The sequence below is a fragment of the Triticum dicoccoides genome, chromosome 7A, assembly GCF_002162155.2.
Source record: "Triticum dicoccoides isolate Atlit2015 ecotype Zavitan chromosome 7A, WEW_v2.0, whole genome shotgun sequence".
Taxonomy (NCBI): Eukaryota; Viridiplantae; Streptophyta; class Magnoliopsida; order Poales; family Poaceae; genus Triticum; species Triticum dicoccoides.
Genome location: NC_041392.1, coordinates 475,063,091 through 475,073,830, shown reverse-complemented (window position 1 = coordinate 475,073,830; position 10,740 = coordinate 475,063,091).

Here is a 10,740-nt window from a genome sequence, read left to right as displayed (position 1 = left end):
CCTGCTGTCACTGGGAAAGGACACCGCAAGATTGAACCCAAAGCTAAGCACTTCTCCCATTGCAAGAAAGATCAATCTAGTAGGCCAAACCAAATTGATAATTCGAAGAGACTTTCAAATATATTAAATCATGCATATAAGAATTCAGAGAAGAATCAAATATTGTTCATAGATAATCTTGATCATAAACCCACAATTCATCGGATCTTGACAAACACACCGCAAAAAGAACTACATCGAATAGATCTCCAAGAGGATCGAGGAGAACTTTTTATTTAGATCCAAAGAGAGAGAAGAAACCATCTAGCTAATAACTATGGACCCGAAGGTCTATGGTAAACTACTCACACATCATCGGAGAGGCTATGGTGTTGATGTAGAAGCCCTCCGTGATCGAATCCCCCTCCGGCAGTGCGCAGGAAAAGGCCCCAAGATGGGATCTCACGGGTACAGAAGGTTGCGGCGGTGGAAAAGTGGTTTCGTGGCTCCCCCCGATGGTTTCAGGGTATAAGAGTATATATAGGCGAAAGAAGTAGGTCGGTGGAGCTGCGACGGGCCCACGAGGGTGGGGGGCGCGCCTACCCCCCTGGGCGCGCCCTCCTACCTCGTGGCCGCCTCGTGGCTTCCTTGACCTCCACTCCAAGTCTCCTAGATTATGTTTGTACCAAAAAAGATCCTCGCGAAGGTTTCATTTCGTTTGGATTTCGTTTGATACTCCTTTTTTGCGAAACACTGAAATAGGCAAAAAACATCAATTTGCACCGGGCCTTCGGTTAATAGGTTAGTCCCAAAAATAATATAAAAAGGTATATTAAATCCCATTAAACATCCAAAACAGATAATATAATAGCATGGAACAATAAAAAAATTATAGATACATTGGAGACGTATCAAGCATCCCCAAGCTTAATTCCTGCTCATCCTCGAGTAGATAAATGATAAAAACAGAATTTTTTATGTGGAATGCTACCTAGCATAATTTTCAATATAATTTTCTTTATTGTGGCATGAATGTTTAGATCCTAAAGATCCAAGACAAAAGTTTAATATTGAAATAAAAAATAATAATACTTCAAGCATACTAACTAAGCAATTATGTCTTCTCAAAATAACATGGCCAAAGAAAGCTTATCCCTACAAAATCATATAGTTTGGCTGTGCTTCATTTTCGTCACACAAAAATGCTCTCATCATGCACAACCCCGATGACAAGCTAAGCAATTGTTTCATACTTTAGTAATCTCAAACTTTTTTCAACTTTCACACAATACATGAGCGTGAGCCATGGACATAACACTATGGGTGGAATAGAATATAATGATGGGGATTGTGTGGAGAAGACAAAAACGGAGAAAGTCTCACATTGACGCGGCTAATCAACGGGCTATGGAGATGCCCAATTGATGTCAATGCGAGGAGTAGGGATTGCCATGCAACAGATGCACTAGAGCTATAAATGTATGAAATCTCAACAAAAGAAACTAAGTGGGTGTGCATCAAACTTGCTTGCTCGCGAAGACCTAGGGCATTTGAGGATGCCCATTGTTGGAATATGCAAGCCAAGTTTTAATGAAAAATTCCCAATAGTATATGAAAATGACAATATAAGAGACTCTCTATCATGAAGATCATGGTGCTACTTTGAAGCACAAGTGTGGAAAAATGATAGTAGCATTGTCCCTTTTATTTCTTTTTTATTTGGCCTTCTTTTTTTTATATTTGGCCTTCCTTTTTTTTCTTTTTTTCGGGACAATGCTCTATTAATGATGATCATCACACTTCTGTTTATTTACAACTCAAAGATTACAACTCGATACTAGAACAAAGTATGACACTATATGAATGCCTCCGGCGGTGTACCGGGATGGGCAATGAATCAAGAGTGACATGTATGAAATTATGCATGGTGGCTTTGCCACAAATATGATGTCAACTACATGATCATGCAAGACAATATGACAATGATGAAGCGTGTCATAATGAACGGAACAGTGGAAAGTTGCATGGCAATATATCTCGGAATGGCTATGGAAATGCCATAATAGGTAGGTATGGTGGCTGTTTTGAAGAAGATATAATGAGGTTTATGTGTGATAGAGCATATCATATCACGAGGGTTGGATGCATCGGCGAAGTTTGCACCAACTCTCAAGGTCTGAAAGGTCAATGCACAGTACCGAAGAGGCTAGCAATGATGGAAAGGTGAGAGTACGTATAATCCATGGACTCAACATTAGTCATAAAGAACTCACATACTTATTGCAAAAATCTACAAGTCATCAAAAACCAAGCACTACGCGCATGCTCCTAGGGGGATTGATTGGTAGGAAAAGACCATCGCTCGTCCCCGATCGCCACTCATAAGGAGGACAATCAAAGAAACACCTCATGCTTCAAATTTGTCACACAACATTTACCATACGTGCATGCTACGGGACTTGCAAACTCTAACACAAGTATTTCTCAAATTCACAATTACTCAACTAGCATGACTCTAATATTACCATCTTCATATCTCAAAACAATCATCAAGTATCAAACTTCTCATAGTACTTAATGCACTTTATATGGAAGTTTTTATTATACCCATCTTGGATGCGTATCACATTAGGACGAATTTTATAGCCAAAGCAAATTACCATGCTGTTCTAAAGGACTCTCAAAATAATATAAGTGAAGCATGAGAGATCAATAATTTCTATAAAATAAAACCACCACCGTGCTCTAAAAGATATAAGTGAAGCACTAGACAAAATTATCTACCTCAAAAGATATAAGTGAAGCACATAGAGTATTCTAATAAATTTCGATTCATGTGTGTTTATCCAAAAGGTGTGTACAACAAGGATGATTGTGGTAAACTAACAAGCAAGGATTCAAATCATACAAGACGCTCCAAGTAAAACACATATCATGTGGTGAATAAAAATATAGCCTCAAGTAAAGTTACCGATAGACGAAGACGAAAGAGGGGATGCCTTCCGGGGCATCCCCAAGATTATGCTTTTGGTTGTCCTTGAATTTTACCTTGGGGTGCCTTGGGAATCCCCAAGCTTAGGCTCTTGCCACTCCTCATTCCAAAGTCCATCAAATCTTTACCCAAAAACTTGAAAACTTCACAACACAAAACTCAACAGAAAATCTCATGAGCTCCGTTAGTATAAGAAAACAAATCACCACTTTAAGGTACTGTAATGAATTCATTCTTTATTTATATTGGTTTAAACCTACTGTATTCCAACTTCTCTATGGTTCATACCCCCGATACTAGCCATAGATTCATTAAAATAAGCAAACAACACACGAAAAACAGAATCTGTCAAAAACAGAACAGTTTGTAGCAATCTGATTTGTTTGAATACTTCTGGAACTCCAAAAATTCTGAAAAACTAGGACAACCTGGATAATTTGTATATTGATCTACTGCAAAAAGAATTGGTATTCTATACGTTCTGGTGAATTTTAACAATTATTTTCATGAGTGCAAAGTTTCTGTCTTCTTCAGCAAGATCAAACAACTATCACCCAAGAAGATCTTATTGGTTCTACTTGGCACAAACACTAATTAAAACATAAAAACACATCCAAACAGAGGCTAGATGAATTATTTATTACTAAACAGGAACAAAAATCAAGGAACAAAAATAAAATTGGGTTGCCTTCCAACAAGCGCTATCATTTAATGCCCCTAGCTAGGCATAAAAACAAGAATAGATCTAGCTATTGTCATATTTGATATGCAGTTCTTCAATTGAACACTTATAACCCTTAGGAGTTTCCTTCTTTTTATTAATGATCAAACTCCTAGGCAAGAAATCAAGAAATTCATTTGTAGTAAAAGGTTCCTTAATGATAGCGAAAAAATTGGGGTGAACACTTATTGATTTGAGATCCGCATTTTCCTTACTAGAAGATTCACCTTTATTTTTAGGAACATACATAAATTTGGCAACTTTAGTAGTAGGAGGATTTGAAGTGTTTCTCACGGCAGAAAAGGCAGACCCTAAGTTGGTAATAATATCCTCAAGTTTATCAATTCTAGTGGAATCTTGATCTATCTTTTCATTAACTATGGGTTCTTTTTCTCGATTTTTTTTCAAAGTAACCCCTACCTTAGATCCATATTGGGTAATTTGGTTGTGGATCTTTTTATCCAAATTCTCAATCAACTATATAGTGGCAACTTTATTTTTGATAATTTCAAGCCTTTGCATCACATGTTCCAAAGTTAAAATAGTTCCATTAACCAAAAGAGGTGGCGGGCCAAAAAAATCTATCATGGCATTATAAGAATCAAAAGTATGCTAACCAAGAAATTTTCTCCGGTAATGGTATCAAGAATATATTTGTTGCAAGGAGTGATGCCTACATAAAAATTGTGAAGAAGAACGGAAGTAGATTGCTTCCTAGTGTATCTATTCCGAGCATTGCAAATTTTGTACCAAACATCTTTTAGATTTTCTCCCTCCCTTTGTTTAAAATTAAGAACTTCATGATCGGGAGTACTAACAAGGATAGAAGGACTGGCCATAACGACAAAGCAAACGGTCTATCACACGGACACACAAGAAGCAAGCGAAAAGAGACGGACGAAAAAGAGGGCGAATAAAATGGCAAGGGTGAAGTGGGGGAGAGGAAAACGAGAGGCAGATGGCAAATAAAGTAATGCGAGGGTGAAGAGTTTGTGATGGGTACTTGGTATGTCTTGACTTGTGCATAGATCTCCCCGGCAACGGCGCCAGAAATGGCTAGTTGACGGGAGATCAAATCTTGACTTGACTTGGCGTAAGCTTCCCCGGCAACGGCGCCAGAAATCCTTCTTGCTACCTCTTGAGCATGCGTTGGTTTTCCCTTGAAAAGGAAAGGTGATGTAGTAAAGTAGCGTAAGTATTTCCCTTAGTTTTTGAGAAACAAGGTATCAATCCAGTAGGTGACTACACGCAAATCTCCTAGTACCTGCACAAACAATCAAGAACCTTGCAACCAACGCGATAAAGGGGTTGTCAATCCCTTCACGACCACTTGCAAAAGTGAGATCTGATAAAGATAATAAGATAAATATTTTTTGGTATTTTTTGTTATATAGATTGGAAAGTAAAGATTGCAAAATAAATGGCGGCAGAAATAACAAGTTGATAGGAAAATAATGTGATGTAAAATAGACCCGGGGGCCATAGGTTTCACTAGTGGCTTCTCTCAAGATAGCATATATTACGATGGGTGAACAAATTACTGTCGAGCAATTGATAGAAAAGCGCATAGTTATGAGAATATCTAGACATGATCATGAACATAGGCATCACGTCCATGACAAGTAGACCGAAACGATTATGCATCTACTACTATTACTTCACACATCGACCGCTATCCAGCATGCATCTAGAGTATTAAGTTCATAAGAACAGAGTAAAACATTAGGCAAGATGATATGATGTAGAGGGATAAACTCAAGCAATATGATATAAACCCCATCTTTTTATTCTCGATGGCAACAATATAATACGTGCCTTGCTGCCCCTGCTGTCACTGGGAAAGGACACTGCAAGATTGAACCCAAAGCTAAGCACTTCTCCCATTGCAAGAAAGATCAATCTAGTAGGCCAAACCAAACTGATAATTCGAGGAGACTTGCAAAGATATTAAATCATGCATATAAGAATTCAGAGAAGAATCAAATATTGTTCATAGATAATCTTGATCATAAACCCACAATTCATCGGATCTCGACAAACACACCGCAAAAAGTATTACATCGAATAGATCTCCAAGAAGATCGAGGAGAACTTTGTATTGAGATCCAAAGAGAGAGAAGAAGCCATCTAGCTAATAACTATGGACCTGAAGGTCTGTGGTAAACTACTCACACATCATCGGAGAGGCTATGGTGTTGATGTAGAAGCCCTCCGTGATCGAATCCCCCTCCGCAGAGCGCCGGAAAAGGCCCCAAGATGGGATCTCACGGGTACATAAGGTTGCATCGGTGGAAAAGTGGTTTCGTGGCTCTCCCCAATGGTTTCAGCGTATAAGAGTATATATAGGCAAAAGAAGTAGGTCGGTGGAGCTGCAAGGGGCCCCGAGGGTGGGGGCGCGCCTACCCCCCTGGGCGCGCCCTCCTACCTCGTGGCCGCCTTGTGGCTTCCTTGACCTCCACTCCAAGTCACCTGGATTGCATTTGTTCCAAAAAAGATCCTCGCGAAGGTTTCATTCCGTTTGGATTCCGTTTGATATTCCTTTTCTGCGAAACACTGAAATAGGCAAAAAAACAACAATTTGCACTGGGCTTTCGGTTAATAGGTTAGTCCCAAAAATAATATAGAAAGGTATATTAAAGCCCATTAAACATCCAAAACAGATAATATAATAGCATGGAACAATAAAATATTATAGACACGTTGGAGACGTATCAGTAAGTAGTATGACTATTATCGCCCACAACTCTTTGTGTTCTACTCATGCATATAACATCTACGCATAGACCTGGCTCGGATGCCACTGTTGGGGAACGTAGTATTTCAAAAAAATTGCCTACGCACATGCAAGATCCATCTAGGTGATGCATAGCAACGAGCAAGGAGAGTGTGTCCATGTACCCTCGTAGACCGAAAGCGAAAGCGTTTAGTAACGCGGTTGATGTAGTCGAACATCTTCGCGATCCAACCGATCCAAGTACCGAACGCACGGCACCTCCGCGATCTGCACACGTTCAGGTCGATGACGTCCCTCGTACTCTTGATCTAGCTGAGGTCGAGGGAGAGTTTCGTCAGCACGACGACGTGGTGACGGTGATGATGAAGTTACCGATGCAGGGCTTCGCCTAAGCTCTACAACGATATGACCGAGGTGGAAATCTGTGGAGGGGGGCACCGCACACGGCTAAGACAACTGTCAACTTGTGTGTCTATCGGGTGCCCCCTCCCCCGTATATAAAGGAGGGGAGGAGGGGAGGGACGACCCTCTCTATGGCACGCCCAAGGGGGAGTCCTACTCCCAGTAGGAGTAGGTTTCCCCCCTTTCCCTAGTTGGAGTAGGAGAAGAAGGAAGAGGGAGAAGGAGAGAAGGAAAGGGGGGCCGACCCCCTCCCAATTCGGATTGGGCTTGGGGGGAGCGTGCCCCCACCTTGGCCGCCTCCTCCTCTCTCCCACTAAGGCCCAATAAGGCCCATTGACTCCCCGGGGGGTTTCTGGTAACCCCCCCGGTACTTCGATATATGCCCGAACTTATTCAAAACCATTCCGGTGTCCAAACATAGCCTTCCAATATATCAATCTTTATGTCTTGACCATTTTGAGATTCCTCGTCATGTCTGTGATCACATCCGGGACTCCGAACTACCTTCGGTACATCAAAACACATAAACTCATAATACCGATCATCATCGAACGTTAAGCGTGTGGATCCTACGGGTTCGAGAACTATGTAGACATGACCGAGACTCATCTCCGATCAATAACCAATAGCGGAACCTGGATTCTCATATTGGTTCCTACATATTCTACGAAGATCTTTATCGGTCAAACCGCATAACAACATACGTTTTTCCCTTTGTCATCGGTATGTTACTTGCCCGAGATTCGATCGTCGGTATCTCAATACCTAGTTCAATCTCGTTACCAGCAAGTCTCTTTACTCGTTCCGTAATGCATCATCCCGTAACTAACTCATTAGTCACATTGCTTGCAAGGCTTATAGTGATGTGCATTACCGAGAGGGCCCGGAGATACCTCTCCGACAATCGGAGTGACAAATCCTAATCTCGATCTATGCCAACTCAACAAACACCATTGGAGACACCTGTAGAGCATCTTTATAATAACCCAGTTACGTTGTGACGTTTGATAGCACACTAAGTGTTCCTCTGGTATTCGGGAGTTGCATAATCTCATAGTTAGAGGAGCATGTATAAGTCATGAAGAAATCAATAGCAATAAAACTCAACGATCATAATGCTAAGCTAACAGATGGGTTTTGTCCATCACATCATTCTGTAATGATGTGATCCCGTTCATCAAATGACAACACATGTCTATGGTTAGGAAACATAACCATCTTTGATTAACGAGCTAGTCTAGTAGAGGCATACTAGGGACACTCTGTTTTGTCTATGTATTCACACATGTACTAAGTTTCCGGTTAATACAATTCTAGCATGAATAATAAACATTTATCATGATATAAGGAAATATGAATAACAACTTTATTATTGCCTCTAGGGCATATTTCCTTCAGATATGGGATGAGGTTCGGAGAAAAATGGATCAATTGGCCGATTGTCTGGGTCCGTGGATGCGAGGGAGCAGGGGTGGAGGCGGCGGACTGCAGCTCGGTCGCGACGAAGAGAGGTATCGGTCGTGGGAGGTGATGGCAAACTGATTGTAATTACTGCTTTATTATGGGTGATTCGGCGAGCGTTTCTTTAGCAGGGCCGAGCATAAGCGCGGAGGAGGGATACTGATTCTCACCTAAGCGGTTTCGTGAAGGAGTTTTGAGGGGGCTTCGTTAGAAATCTATATGACAATTTTGAGTTCTTTTCAACTAAAAGATTTAAATTCCGAGCAGCTAGAATCCCTTCTAAAAGCTGAGAAGAAGCAGCCCTCAGACAGGCCTGACCGGCCGCGGTTCCAGACGCTTACTCTAGTTTTTTTTAGAGGTCAATGTCATGTATTAAAATTCAGATTTGATAATTTCATCTTTATGAGAATTAATAAAGTGTCATCTTTTTTCTACACGGAAATAAAGTCTCATTTAACTCCTACGCCATTTGAATTTATGCGAAGATTCATACGATTCTTTTTACCCCTCCCCTTTCTATTGGATTGATTTATGTTTTATTATTTTATTTTAGGTTCTATTTCTGTTTTCTTCCACATTCCGCGCAATTACACATGAGCGTCATCTGGCCCCCATGCATCTGCGCAACTACAGTTGCATGTCCGTGTACTGGCACACAACCGTAGTTGCATGTCCGTGTACCGGCACACAATCGTAATTGCACGTCCGTCAATGATGCACAACCATGACCGTGGATCCCGCACAATTGCATATCCAGCGGGCGGGCGCGACCACCATTGCCGTGAGCAAATAATTACAAATCCTTAGGTGCACCGACGTCGCCTTTCTCCTGCACTCGGCGGCGGAGTGCCGTGAGCAAAACTCGATGTCGCATCTAGATCTACGGAATACTCTTGGAGCTAGGGTGATGTTATTGACACAACAGTCAGGGAGTTGCCGGTCAGAGTTAGAAGAACCTACGACAACAAACTAAGGATTAGATCGCCATTCCGAAGAAGAAGGCAACAAAAGGGACTTGACAAATATCCCAGATCCATCCCAATAGAACAGAGAGGTCTTACCTCACTAGCTTTGAGAAGAAACTAGGCGCCCGAAACACAAACTGTTGCCATCCGCTATGCCAAAATGACCTAGACGATCAAAGCTCCACACGTCCTCTGCCGGTGCCAATCAACATGATCAGAACGAGGATATAACAGGGGGAACTTACTGCGTGCTGCCGATGATGCCATGATCTCGCCACCACCGGCCAGGCACCTAGACCGAGTCATAGCTAGAGCTAGGGTGACTGAAATATGGTCAATCCCAACCGGAGTTCTCTCCACCTGGTTGGTGCCGGAAGGCACCCAAAGGTGAGGGAACGGACACTTGCACAGAGAACATAATCATCTTCCTTTCGAATCGTCTTTCTTTTGAGAGAGGTGGAAGATAGGAGAGGAGAATGTTTAGTACTTGACAAATGATGCTTACTACTAGTACTAGTTCATACAAATTCAATACTAGTTGGTAAAATAAAATGATGTTCACTACTACATGGAAAAACAAGGTTTTGTGAAATTTTAATTGTTGGTAAAATGTGTTATCATTTGGTGTCTTGCACTTATCAAGCTTGCCCTACAAATATAAATAAAAAATGCAGCTTAAATCAAAAAGGGGTTTAAACTGTATTTGATTAATGATGCTTACTACTAGAACTAGTTGATATGAACATGATAGAGCCTCACCCTTATTAGTATAAAAGGAGTGATTTGAACCGTATTCATTTCATCCTTTATCTCTAGCCAAACACCAAGATGACACCATTCTATTCCATTTTCAACTAAACATGGAGATGAAACCCTCCCATTCCAGTGAATCACGATATTATAGTCTTCTTGATTTCAAACCAAACACACCCTTATACTCGGCACACAACTCCATTTCAGAAACTTTTTCTTTTTTCTCTGTAGTAACCTTTTTCTTTCTACTACTAGAAGAATAGAAGAAAGATGCACAAATTGTTACCAGCATTATTTTCCCTGCTAGTTTTTTTATGCTATTTTCCCTGCTTTTTTTTAGTCTAAACACACATCATTTAATGATCATAGTTTAAATACATTGGGATACATTTAGGTCCGGAGTATCAAGGAGCCACATATGGCGTTCTAAAGGAGTCAAACCCCTGTGCTCCCGAGCCCCCCGTGTCGCCCCTGCTCGGGCGACTCGGGTGGGATCCAAAACCCTAGCCGTCAGGGGTCCCCATCCGTCCTCCCCTCCCTCCGCCGCCGGCTATAGCCCGGGGCTGATGGCGGTGGCGGGGGTCTTTCCTCTTGCCTACGCCGTGCGGGCGGTGCGGAGCCCCGCGGCGTGGGTGGCACGGCCGATCTGGACTGGCGGCGCGGCGGGCCTGCCTTCCGGCGGCGGCGCGACGGCTGCCTCGGCGAAGGGCGGCGATGGTGGGGTGCGGCAGCC